Source organism: Mustela erminea, chromosome 8, assembly GCF_009829155.1.
Source record: "Mustela erminea isolate mMusErm1 chromosome 8, mMusErm1.Pri, whole genome shotgun sequence".
Lineage (NCBI taxonomy): Eukaryota > Metazoa > Chordata > Mammalia > Carnivora > Mustelidae > Mustela > Mustela erminea.
Genome location: NC_045621.1, coordinates 17,411,290 through 17,425,507, shown reverse-complemented (window position 1 = coordinate 17,425,507; position 14,218 = coordinate 17,411,290). Strand labels below are relative to the sequence as shown.

Here is a 14,218-nt window from a genome sequence, read left to right as displayed (position 1 = left end):
CAATGTATTAATCGAAATTTGTCTACAGGAAGGAATAATACACATGGAGAACTCGAGGATCTATAGACCCAAGCACAACAGACGGGATAGAAAGGATACAGGGTCCCTTGAACAAAGATAAACGAAATTGACAGTTTTCGTTACAGGAACCAAGAGAAAACGACGGAGGCTCCATTCAGTACGATCTGGAACGAAGCCGGGACCTTCAGCTCCCACCACGGAAGGACAAAGCAGCAGAAGAGACGACTATAACAATTCCGCACCCACGACAGGACAGCCTCTAAGAGGCGGTTAGATCCTAATGTTGCGCCTCTCCTTGACCTTGCTTTGACAAATCCACCCTCCAAATTCGGTCCTGCAGAGAACTCTGCCCCCCCGCCTGCTGACATCACAGCCTGCTTCCCCTCGGGCCCTGCTCGCCAGCAGCCTCCACATTTTCAGAGTCCGCAAGCAGAATAGGAACTTCTTCCTTCAGGCCAATCTTTTTCCTGTCTGTGTTCCTCTCTCTTTCTGCCGCAAAAAAACCCAGCAGGTCTTGAAGGTGGGACAACAGGACTGCAGGCGTGTGGGTCCCCTCACAGGGCTGAGCACACATGCCCCCGATGGGCTCGGACACACAGACGGGACTCAACGGCAGCGGCTGTCCCCTGAAGGGAAACCATGCTTGGGTGGCTCCCTTGCTGCTAGAGGGCTGCCGCGCTGTGCTGACTACGGTCGTGTGTGGTCACGATGCCCCACATAACCCTGAGAAGCTCAGGAAGTGGGGTCCCTGTAATCAGCCTCGAAGATGCGGTCAAGAGCACTGAGCCCCGCAGAGCCCCGTACTGGACCCAGAGGAGCCCCAAACGTCGCCGTGTGCGGTGCCGCGAGGGGGCTGCCGAGGACCGCTGATGGGGTTGAGGACAGCGTCTCGGTGCGCTCGGGCTGCACGCTGTGACCACGACGAGATTCCGCAGAGGTGAAGAAGATTCCCTGACCCCTGTTAGGACGGTAAGGCAGGCATGACTCGGATCGTAGCAACAGAGAGAGGGACTCCAACTGGGACGTCACCGGGGGAGACAGCGCCTTTCACTCCAACTACAGCACGGGCCAGTGAGAATTATGGCTAAAGAGGAAGGTCAGGGACAGTGGATGGGAAATTCCCGAGATGAAATGAAGGGTATTCCGGTTAAAGCAACTGAAAAGGATCCCTCCTGAAAACCGGTTATGAGTTTGGTTGTAGGTGGTGGGGGTTCTGTTCAAAGTTAATCTAGCATGGTTCTTGCTGAAACTAGATTTTACAAGGACATGCTCAGGGGAGCTCAGGAGAAATTTCAGGAGCCTGACTAAGGTATGGGAAACCGAAAAAAACTTTGTCACAGCTGAGGTATGGTGCCCTAATGTGTGAAGAGTCCTGTGCAGGCTGCTCCCACATAGCGTAGCGCGGAGTCCCCTGGTACTTCTGCAAAAACGCAGAGGTTGGTGCTATGTGCAGGTCGACCGTACAGTGTCGCATACAGTGCCACTTTACAGAAAACATGTATTTGCTGACACCTTTTACTCTTCAATTTTCTTTTAGGTACTCTCTACACCCAGTGTGGAACTCGAACTCATGACTAGGGAATCAAGAGTTGCTCCACTGACCAAGCCAGCCCGGTGCCCTGCAGCACTTGCTAAGATAATAAGTAAGGTGTTATTCAGGACCTCAGCAATAGGAACCTTTTCATTTGGGATTTGAGACTGGGGAAGAGACTGGGCTGAGCTCCAAATACAACCTACCCAATTCTGCCCACAGAACTTGAACAAATGGGTTTCCTTTAAGCCACTCAGTTTGTGGCAATTTGTTACACAGCAATATAAAACTATTACAGTAATAAATGTGAAATCAATTATAATACACATTGCATAAGAAATATACTGTGTATTATTCTTATAAATTTTGGAGAGAAAATGGGTTATGAGACTACATCAAACTCTGAAACTTCTGCATATCCAAGGAAGCAATCAAGAGAGTAAAAGGCAACTTACTAGAATGGGAAATAATTGCAAATCCTATAGAAAACAAGGGGATTTCTTTGTTTTGTTTTGTTTATAAAAATTTATGTATTTGAGAGACAGACAGCGAGAGCTAGGGTGGGGGTAAGGGCAGAGAAAGAGAGAGTCTTACGCAGGTTCCCTGCTGAGCACAGAGCCCTATGCAGGGCTTTATCTCTTAACCCTTAGATCATGACCTGATCCAAAACCAAGATCTCCAATGCTTAATTGACTGTGCCACCAGGCAGCCCTAAGGTTATTGTTTTGTTTTGTTTTGTTTCCTATCCAGCACAGTTCAGGAACTTTTTCAAGTAAAAATCTAAAGAAACAAACCAAAAAAGTGATTAAATCTTGCCATTTGCAATGATATGGATGGAGCTAGAGGGCCTTATGCTGAGTGAAACAAGTCAGTCAGAGGAAGACAAACACCAAATAATTTCACTTGTACGTGGAATTTAAGAAACAAAACAAACAAGACAAGGGGAGGAAGAGATAGAGGCAAACCAAGAAATAGAGAACAAACGGATGGTTCCCAGAGGGGAGTAGGGTGGAGAGAGAGAGAGAGAGAGAGAGAGAGAGAGTGTGTGTGTGTGTGTGTGCAATAGGTGATAGGGATTTAGGAGTGCACTTGTCATGACGAGCGCCGCGTGTTGGATGGAAGCGCTGAATCACTATAGTGTATACCTGAAACTAATATTACACTGTATGTTAACTATAATTTAAATAAAAACTTTTTAAAAGTATGCAATTAAAAATATAAGCAGAGGGGCGCCTGGGTGGCTCAGTGGGTTAAAGCCTCTGCTTTCGGCTCAGGTCATGATCTCAGGGTCCTGGGATCGAGTCCCACATGGGGCTCTCTGCTCAGCAGGGAGCCTGCTTCCTCCTCTCTCTCTGTCTGCCTCTCTGCCTACTTGTGATCTCTGTATGTCTGTCAAATAAATAAATAAATCTTAAAAAAATATATATATATAGGCAGAAGAGGGGCTCCCAGGTGGCTTAGTCAGATAATTGTCTAGCTCTTGGTTTCGGCCTACTGGTCTCTATGCTCCGTGCAGATTCTGCTTCTCCCTCTCCCTCTGTTCCTCCCCACCACTCATGAGCTCACTCTCTCTCAAATAAATTAAAAAAATACTTTTTAAAAAGATATGGAGAGAAAACTGGATAAACATTTCTCCAAAGAGGGTATAAATATGGCCAACAAGTATATGATAAGTTGGTCAACATGAGGGGCCTGGCTGACGCAGCATACGACTCTTGATCTCAGGGTTGTGAGTTCAGGCCCTATGTTTGGGGTGGCGCCTACTTTTTTAAAAATTTAAAATTCAAAAAAAAATTTTTTTTGAAGATTGTATTTATTTATTTGACAGACAGAGATCACAAGTAAGCAGAGAAGCAGGCAGAGAGAGCGGAAGAAGCAGGCTCCCTGCCAAGCAGAGAGCCTGATGCGGGGCTCCATCCCAGGACCCTGGGATCATGATCTGAGCGGAAGGCAGAGGCTTAACCTACTGAGCAACCCAGGTGCCCCTAAAATTAAAAAAATTTTTAAAAAGACTGTCAGCATCACTAATTATCAGGGAAATGCATATCAAAAGCACAACGATATAATGCCTCACATGCATCAGGACAGCCATTATCAAAAGAACAGAAAATGATTATTTTTGCAGGGAAATGAAGTTGGAACACAAGAGCACTGTGATGTGAATGTAAATAGTGCTCCATGATAGAAAGCAGTAAGGAGGTTACTAAAAAATAAAAAGGAGATAATACCATAGGATCCTATAATCCTACTATGGTATTCATCCAAAATACTCAACATAGGATCTCAAAGACATATTTGGACCCCCATGTCCTTTGCAACATTATTCACAATACCAAGAGGTGCGCCAACCCTAATGTCCATTGCTAAATGAATGGACAGAGAAAATCAGGTATACACATACAATGGAATATTATATAGCCTTAAGAAAAAAATCTTGTCACAGGGTGCCTGGATAGCTCAGTTAATTAAGCATCTGCCTTTGGCTCAGGTCATGATCCCAGGGTCCCTGCTCAGTGGGGAGCCTGCTTTTCCACCTGCCCCTGCTCCCCCATTTGTGCTCTCTATCAAAATCTTTTTTTAAATCTTTTAAAGTTTAAATTCAATTATCCAACATACAATACACCATTAGTTTCTGTTGTAGTGTTCATTGATTCATCAGTTACATATAATGCTCAGTGGTCATCACATCACATGCCCTCCTTAATGCCCGTCAGCTAGTTACCCCATGCCCCCACCCACCACACCTTCCACAACCCTCAGTTTGTTTCCCAGACTCAAGAGTCTCTCATGGTTTGTCTCCCTCTCTGATTTCCTCCCATTCAATTTTCCCTCCCTTTCCCTACGGTCCTCTGTGCTATTTCTTATATTCCACATATGAATGAAACCATACAACTGTCTTTCCCTAACTGACTTATTTCACTTAGCACAATACCTACCAGTTCCATCCACATTGTTGTAAATGGTAGATATTCATCCTTTCTGATGGCTGAGTAGTAGTCCATATTCCACTGTATATATGAACCACATCTTCATCCATTTATCTGTTGAAGGACATTCCAGCTCCTTCCACAGCTTGGCTATTGCAGACATTGCTGCTATGAATATCAGGATGTAGGTGCTCCTTCTTTTCACTACATCCGTAACTTTTTAAAAAGATTTTATTTATTTATTTGACAGAGAGAGAGAGAGATCACATGTAGGCAGAGCAGCAGGCAGAGAGAGAGGGGGAAGCAGGCTCCCTGCCAAACAGAGAGCCCAATGCAGGGCTCGATCCCAGGACCCTAAGATCATGACCTGAGCTAAAGGCAGAGGCTTAACCCACTGAGCCACCCAGGAGCCCCCATATCTGTATCTTTAGGTTAAATACCCAGTGGTGCAATTGCTGGCTTCTAGGGTAGCTCTATTTATAACTTCTTGAGGAACCTCCATTCTGTTTTCTAGAGTGGCTGCACCAGCTTGCATTCCCACCAGCAGTGTAGGAGGGTTCCCCTTTCTCCACATCCTCAGCCACATTTGTTGTCAAAAAAGAAAGAAGGAAAGAAGGAAGGAAGGACCAGAGGGAGGGAGGGAGGATGGGTGGGTCTTGTCACATGCTACTGCATGAACGGACATCAGGAAGACTGTGCTACCGGAAATAAGCCAGTAACGAAAATAACAAATCTTATATTATCTCACCACTATGAAATATCAAAGTAGTGATCATTTTGGAAAGAAAAGGAGAAGGAGGGGCGCTGGGTGGCTCAGTCCATCAAGCCGCTGCCTTCGGCTCAGATCATGATCCCAGGGTCCTGGGATCGAGTCCCGCATCAGGCTCCTTGCTCAGCGGGGAGCCTGCTTCTCTCTCCGCCTCTTGCCTGCTTGTGTGCTCTCTCTCTCCTTCTCTGACAAATTAATAAAATCTATTTGAAAAAAAAGAAAAGGAGAAGGAAGGGGATATTAGTTGGTTATAGGACTACAAAATGAAAAATTTTAGATAGCCGTTGAATAACAATGTAAATATACCTAACACTGATTAACCAAATGCCTAAAAATACTTAAGATGGTACATTTAAAGCTATGTATTTTTTACACAATGAAAAATAATTTTTTAAGAAGAAAATCAAAGGACATACGACAATGGGATAACTGACTCTGAAGACTGTATCACAGACTCCAAGCTCTAGATCAGTGCCATGAAGAAGAAGCAAGTTGCCACCACAGTGTGAGTCCTGAGATTCCGGATTTCCTAAGAGATCTTCAGACTCTGTGGGAAGAGATTTTACATGGCAGAAGAGCCATGCTTAGCCCAGAGTATACCCAAACTTTTCATGCTCTCCAGTCACAAGTTCTTATTTCTTGTCTATCTTGCTTCACTCCTTCCCTCCCAAAAAAACCTCCAGTAAGTTTCCCACCAGACATTCCCTTCTCGCTCTCTCTGCTTGCTGAGCTCGCAGGCTACTTCCCTCATTGCCCTTCATGGTCCGCAAGGCTGCCAGCCCACGATTATAATAAAAATATTCTTCCTTCGCAACAGACATGTTCATATGTGTGTCCCATACTGTTTCTGCTCAAAACAAGTCCAGAGTACATTATTAGAACAATTGGTACAGTCAGCAGGTGGTTTCCCCAGAAGGAGACGATAAGCCCTTGGACTGCTTGGATTCACCAACTGGACCCAACAGCTGCAGCCACAGCCTAAGGGGCACCACTGGTTGTTGGCACGCTCGCCGCTTAATGGCTAGTGCATTTGTTGTTTTCGTCGGGTATTGCCAAAAAATTACTAGCGGGAGAAAAATTGGAAAATTCACAAACATGTGGAAAATAAGCCCCAACTCCGGAACAACCAATGGGTCAAAAAGGAAATCAAAAGGGAAATCACAAAGTATCTTGAGACAAAATGAAAATAAAAATGCAACACAACGAAGCCTATGAGATACAGCAAAAGCAGTCCTAAGAGGAGCATTTCTAACACTAAATGCCTACGTTGGGAAAAAAGAAAGATCTCACATAAGCGGCCTAATTGTAATCCAAGGAACAATACAGAGAGGAACTCACCAAACCCGAAGTTCACAGAGGAAGGAAACAATACAGATTTGATCAGGTCAATGAAATAGAGACTAGAAAAACAAAAAGGAAAAAAAATCAACAAACTTAGAGCTGATGGTTTGAAGAGAGACAAAATGAGCAAAACTTCAGCTAAACTAAGAGAAAAAAAGAGGCGGGACTCAAAATCAGAAGTGGAAACAGGAGTCAGTGTAACCGGTATGAGTGAAATAGAGGATTATAAAAGACTACTAAAATAATTATATGTCCACAAATTAGATACCTAAAAGAAATGGATAAATTATGTTGGTACCCCTCGCTCACCTGCTTCAGCCATTCGTTCCCAAGAAACACTTCTGCAAAGGTCCCAGCAAGAGCTCTGTCCTGTGTCTCTCTGCCCACTGGATGTTTCTCTGGTCACTTTGCGTGGATTGCCAGTGTCTCCTGCTTCTAGGGGACCACAAAGCTAACAGAAAACGTCTTCCCTCAATTGCAATCATGTTGGGGTTTGTGTGCCTTACTTTGTCAAAGTGAGTCCAGAGCACGTGTTTAGAACAATTGGCGCCTCGAGCCAAGTAGTTCACACCAGATAGACACGATACATCAATCCTGGACCGCTTGGGCCCTTCAGCGGGACCCACAAGCAGGGGCCACTGCCTAAAGGGACCCGCCTGTCATTGGCACCCGTGTCACTTCGTGGCTAGGGTGTTGTGCTGATTTTTACGGAGTAATGCCATGATTTCCCAGCCTAAAATGGAGGAGCTCCAAAAGTTGACTGCGTGAGCTACTCCGCATAGAGCCGCTTAGGTGCCCCACCCCCGCCCCCGTGCTCCCCGCGCCCCCTCCCCAGTCCTGCGCGCGCATCTGCGCACCTGCGTAAGGTGCCGGGAACATGGTCACACATGGTGCAAAGAGGCTTCATTGTCAAGAGTCTGACACTCCGTGCGTAGGAGTGCTCAATCTTTTCTCTACTCTACAGGGGCACTTGAAAAACCACTTTCCACTTTCTCTGACTTTTTCTGAGTCAAATACCAGCCTTCCCCAAGAGGTGAGGAATGCCCTCCCCACCATTCCTTCAAGTGTCTGGGAGAATTGCTCTGCTGGTGAACAGACTCTTCAGGAAATGGTGCCTGCCTTGGTCAGGATTGGTACTCCAGCCCAGCGGCACATAGAGGGTTTATTTATGAAGAAATAAAGACACTCAGAAAGGGAGCTTGTTGCTAGTAGGCCTGACTGCAAAAATTGTCAAAAGTCTTCTTTAGAGGAAGGCCTGGCAGGCTCTTTCTCTAGAGGATGCGACTCTTGATCTCAGGGTTGTGCGTTGGAGCCCCAGTTGGATGTACAGATCACTTAAAAATAAAATATTTTTAAAAAATGTTTTCATTAGAGACAGAAAAAAATATATATATAGCTAGCATTCAGAGATAAACGTAAAGAGAGGAAAAACATCAAAGGAGTAGTGAAGGTAGCATAAAAACTTTTATTTTTCTTATTCATGATTGAAGTTACAGGTAACAGTTCCCAATATTAGTATCAACAATGTATTAAGCTATGTATGCTTATGTATATATTTTCAGTACATCTATATATGCTTATTTATGCATGTGTAAGTGAAATGAATGACAGCAGCGATACAAAGGACAAGAAGGAAGAATTAGGACTCTTCGGTTTATATAAGATACTTAAACTATCCCGGGAGTTGTAGGGAGTGTTTGGAAAGTGGACTTGAATTTATTGCAAATGCTTATTGCAAACTCTAGAGCAATCATTAAAAACTTAAAAAAAAAAAAGAAATCAAATGAGTGAAGAAAAATCAAGCTAGCTACTGAAATTTACTTGAGTTTGCAAGGAAAGCTATGGACTGTCTGTCTTTGGAGGTGTCTATGAGAATAGAAATGTGGTTCCGGACGTAACAGATCTGAAATACTTATTTACTGAGTAAATAAAAAGACGGTCTGAGGGAGTTGGATAATTACTTGCATGAATGAAAAATTCATGTGATTGTTGGTCATTCTTATTCTAAAATGTTTGATGATTTTAATTCTCCTCCATTCTCTTCCCACCTTGGTCAACCCATTTCTATTGTGCATTCAGGAGCTGGTGTACTTTCTTGCTTATATCTGAACAGTATTTAAGATAGCATCCCAGAAACAATACTTGGTTCTATGCAATGACTGGTCCAGTCAATAAACTTTTCATAAGAAAAAGCTATAATTAATTAACCATTAATTAAAATTTTTCAAATGGGGCACCTGGCCAGCCCAGTAGAGCATGTGACTCTTGATCTCAGGGTCGTGAGTCTGAACCCTACGTTGGAAATAGAGATCACTTAAAAAATAAAGACTTTTTTTAAAGTGAATGAATGGAGGAAATATACCAGCTAATCCTAACCAAAAGAAAACAAGGGTAGCTACATTTATTTCAGATAGAATGGACTTCAAAGCAAGAAAATTAATCAGGGATAGAGAAGGGTGCTGGGGTAAATTCTCCAAAAAGACATAACAACCCTTAGCGAGTATGCACCTGACACCAGAATATCAAACTATGTGAGGCAAAAACTAATAGAACAGCAAAGAAAAATCAATGAATCCACTATCATAGTTGGAGGCTTCAACATCCCTCCATCAGAAATGGACAGATTCAGCAGGCAGAAAATCAGTAGGGATGTAGCTGAACTCAACAACACCGTCAATCAGCAGGATATAATCCACATCTATAGACAACTTCATCCAACAACAGCAGCATACACATTCTCCTCTAGCTCACACGAAACATTGACCAAGAGGGACACCTGAGTGGCTCAGTCAGTTAAGTGTCTGCCTTTGGCTCAGGTCGTGATCCCAGGGTCCAGGGATCCAGTCCTACATGGGGCTCCCTGCTTAGTGGGGAGTCTGTGTCTACCTTTCCATCTGCCTGCTTTTCCCCCTGCTTGTGCGCTCTCTCTCTCTCTCTCTCTCTCTCTGACAAATAAATAAAATAACATAAAATGAAGCAGTGACCAAAATAGACCACATTCTGAGCTGTAAAACATACCTTACTACACTTAAAGAAATAGAAATTATATAGTGTCTGCTCTCAGACCACAGTGGAATTAAACTGGAAATCAGTTACAAAGATAAATGGAAAAATAGGAAGTGTGGGGGGATTAAAAAGAATACCTTTCTAGCCTTTCTGTGCTACCCAGTGTAAGGGATCCATACAGCATTGTTCTGGGTTTCCATTATAACGTAGAGGGAAACATTAATGGTGTGTGGAGACCTCCATGTCCTGCAAATGAGGGAGAGGATGTCCTCAGATTCCTTGCAGCACAAACCCACTTAGGTGGCACCAACCATGACTTCCAAACGGAACAGTACATCTTTAAAAGGAAAAGCAACAGCATCTTCATCCTAAGTCTGAAAAGACGCTGAGAAAAGTTTCTGTGGGCAGCTTGTGCCATTGAAGACCCACCTGATGTCCGAGTCATATCATCCAGGAATCTTGGCCAGTGGGTTGTGCCCGAGTTGCTGTTGACCGGACCTATTCCTATTGCTGGAAGCTTCACTCCTGGAACGTCACTGACCAGATCTAGGCAGCCTTCTGGAAGCCATAATTTACGGTTCTTACTGATTCCAGGGCTGATCACCAGCCTCTCATGGTGGTGTCTTTTTCGTTTTTTTAAGGCTTAATTATTTATTTTAGAGAAAGAGGGTGAGTTGGAGGAGAGGGAGAGAGAGAATCCTGAAGCAGATCCCCAGCTGAGCGTGGAGGTGGAGGTGCGATCTCACCACCCTGAGATCATGACCTGAGGCGAAACCAAGAGTCAGAGCTCAACTGACTGAGCTAGGTGCCCCAACACAGAGGTATCTTATGTCCACCTGCCTACCACCACTCTGTGTAACAGACTCTCCTCTGAGCTAGTCGGGCTGCCCCCTTTTACGAACCAGAGTTCGTGGGTGCATGCTGACCCAGGAAATTCTAATCACCTCCCATGAACACCCATTGGAGGTCATGCCTGATCTCTATGCCTACAGAGATCCTGAAGAGATTGGAAAGGAGAAGCAGGCCCCTGGTAGAAAGGCTGTGACCAAGGAGAAATTTCTGGGTGAATAGATTGCTCTGGGTTCTGAACTTGCTGCTGTTGAACCTAAGGTCACAGATGGATCTGAGGTGCCCTCTGTGCCCCTTCAACCCTTCCCTCAGGAAGACTGGAGCCCTCAGCCACCCACTGGGGACTGGTCCGCAGTTCCCACTGCTCGGACCACTGACTGGGCAGGAAGAGCCATGGAGGCTTCTTCGCTGTTCTTGCACAGACTCCTGAATGGGGAATGGAACTAAGGTTGACAGAAAAATCAACTGTTTCTTTTTTTTTTTTTTTAGATTTATTTATTTATTTGGCAGACAGGGATCACAAGTAGGCAGAGAGGCAGGCAGAGAGAAAGAGAGAGAGGGGGAAGCAGGCTCCCCACAGAGCAGAGAGCCCGATGTGGGGCTCAATCCCAGGACCCTGAAATCATGACCTGAGCTGAGGGCAGAGGCTTTAACCCCCTGAGCCACCCAGGCACCCCAAATCAACTGTTTCTAAAAGTAAAAATGAAAACAAAAAGCCCACACTTCTAACAAACACATGGGTCAGAGAAGAAATCTCAAGGGAAATTTCAAAATATTTTGAACAGAATAAAATGAAAACACAACATACCAGAATTTGGGAGATAGAGTGAGAGCAGAGTTTAGAGAGAAATGTATACAGTTGAATGCATTAGTTAGAAAAAGAGAAAGATCTAAAATCAGTGATCTAAGTTTCCACTTTAGGAAACTAGAAAAAGAAAAGCCAATTAAATCCAAGGTAAGCAAAAGAGAAGAAATCCTAAGAACTAGATCAGAAATCCATGAGTATGGAATCAAGAAATCAGTAGAGTTGGAGTCCAAATTCAGGTATAAATGACTTCAAAGCAGCCCTCCTCCGAGTGCCTCATCAAAAGATGATTTGAGTCAAGCTCAGGACTAGTGTTTTTTGTTTTTATTTTTTTTGTTTTTGTTTTTGTTTTTTACCAATATTGAAGGCTGGATGCCTTACTTATTCAGCAGAACCCACCATGTGAGTCACCCCATCAGTGCCTTTCTGTTCTCCTGCATACATGCCTGTGCGCATCTAGAAAACCATGGGGCACTTCTTTCCAGAGAAAACCATGGGGCACTTCTTTCCAGAAAACGGATAGAGAAGGCAGTGAAGAGGCTTCTGGGAGAAAAGTGATCCTCATAAGGAAGGGAGCAGAGATGATGAGGTTTGTCGAATTATACATACAGACTTCACTCCTTCACAAAGGCAGGAGCCCGAGGAAGCCGGAAGGACAACGGAGACGGGGTTTTGATATGCGCCTGAAGATCTGGCACATAAGGAGCTGTGCTTTCCTACCATCCCCCTAACAGGCCCAGGCAGCATTCTCTCCATCCGCCGCCTCACACAGACCAGACCTCTCGGCTCCTGGGAAAGTGCCTGTTTGCGGCTTAGGGCAAGGCTCGCATCCTGGTGCAGGACAGCAGGTGTGCCTGGAGGAAAGCCTATGCCTAGAGTATGGAGACAGAGGAGGAAGTCGTTGCTGGAGAAAGGTCAGCAGTTCTGAGCCAAAGTGGTGGTTTTCAGAAAAGACAGCCCAAAGTAGGAGAAGGAGACCATGGCTAAAGCCAAGATTTTTGTTTTGTTTTGCTTTGTTGTGTTTTAAGCCAAGTTTTAATTAATCAGTTTGGTTGTTAACCAAATGTCCACACCCCTGGCTGTTCCATGAAGTCGAGCTGGGCATCTGCCCCATTGGGAATGGGAGCCAGTAACACCCGCAGGAAATACATGCATTACCTCACTTAATATTCGCAACCTCCCGTTTGTACGTTTATAAAAAGAAATAAGACTCAAAGAGGATCAAGAACTTGTCAAATTCGCAACATAATTAAGAAATTAAATGAGGAAGTCACCTCAGCAATATGGAGGAGTTAGAAGCCGTGGAACCTCCTTCCCCACAAAAGACGCTGGCTCATCAACAATGCCCTTTGTGAGAAATCGGAAACTAGTGGGAAGGCTCCCACCCCAGGAGAAAATAAGGCCACACTCCTCAAAGCTGGTGAGGAGATTCAGGACAGAGACTTGGCCCTCAGTATGATGCCGTATGATCAGAAAGAAACTGCATAGCTTCCAGTTTTGCCCAGCTCTCAAGTTTCTCAAGGGGGCTCCCCAAAGACCAGCTTCTGTCTGGCAGTCTTGAGGCTCTGACCAGTCCGGCACATTGTAGCATCCGAGGGGAGAATGGAAGTGGCCCCTTGGACTGGAAACATTGCAACTCCTGTCTCGGACCAGTCCAGTCAGGCTGCTGTCACAGAAGGCCATAGACTGGGGGGCTTATAAAAGCAGACATGTATTTCTCACAGTCGTGGAAGCGGCGGAGTCCAGATCAAGGTGCTGGCCAATTACGTCTCTGATGAGAGCCCACTTCTTGGATCTTGGATGGTCATGTTTTCTCTGTTGTTCTCACATGTCAGAGGTGGGGCACAGGAGTTCTCTGGGGCAGCCTTTTAAGGGCACTAACCCCCATTAATAAGGGTTTAGTCCTCATGATCTAATCACTTCCTAAAAGTCCCACCTCCAAGTACCAGCTCATTGGGAGATAGGTTTCAACCTACAAATTGGGGAGGACACAAGCATTCAGTCCATAACATTCTGCTTCTGGGCCCCAAAGATCCGCATCTTTACCAAATGTCAGCTCAAATGTCTAAGTCCAAAGTTTCCTCTAAATACCACCTAAATCAGGGACGCCTGAGTGGCTCAATCACTAAGCCTTTGTCTTTGGCTCAGGTTATGATCCCAGGGTTCTGGGATTGAGTCCCACATTGGGCTCCCTGCTTAGTGGGGAGCCTGTTTCTCACTCTCCCTCTCTCTCTGTCTCTATCTCTCAGGAATAAATAAATAAAATCTTAAAAGAAAAGAAAAGAACAACACCTTAGGTGATTGAAGCAATCATGCCCACCCTGCCGACCAAGACAAGCGCAAACCAAATGGTTTCACTGGTGAAGTCTATCAAACATCTAAAGAAGAAATAATACCAATCCATCTTAAACTCCTCCAAAAATTTATTTATTTTATTTTTTTTTTAATTGTATTTATTTGACAGAGAGAGAGAGAGAGAGAACAGCAGGGGGAGCAGCAGCAGAGGGAGAGAGAGAAGCAGGCTCTCTGAGGAGGGAACGCGATGTGGGGCTCGATCCCAGGACCCTGCAATCACGACCTGAGTTGAAGGCACACACTTAACAACTGAGCCACCCAGGTGCCCCTCCTCCAAAAATTTAAAGAGGAAACACTTCCAAACTCATTTAATGAGGCCACCATTCCCACAATACCAAAGCCAGTTCTCACTATGAGAAAAGAAAACTGGAGGCTAATATCCCTGATGAATATAGATGTAAAAATTCTCAACAAAATTCTACTTAACCAAACTTAACTGCACATTAAAGAGATCATACACTAGAATCAAGTGGGATTTATCTTTGGGATACAAGGATGTTTCGATGTATGCAAATCAGTTAACATGAGGTACCACAGTAATAAAATGAAGCACGAAAATAATATTATCCTTTCAATAGAGAAAAAGAATTTCACAAAAATCAACACCTTTTCAT

The 14,218-nt window shown here is 44.5% G+C and overlaps 1 pseudogene; it reads left to right on the top strand.

Moving 5' to 3' along the window:
• The first annotated feature begins 787 nt into the window (after positions 1 to 787).
• Positions 788 to 10,666, top strand: LOC116597034 (annotated as a pseudogene).
• Positions 10,667 to 14,218: the final 3,552 nt, after the last annotated feature.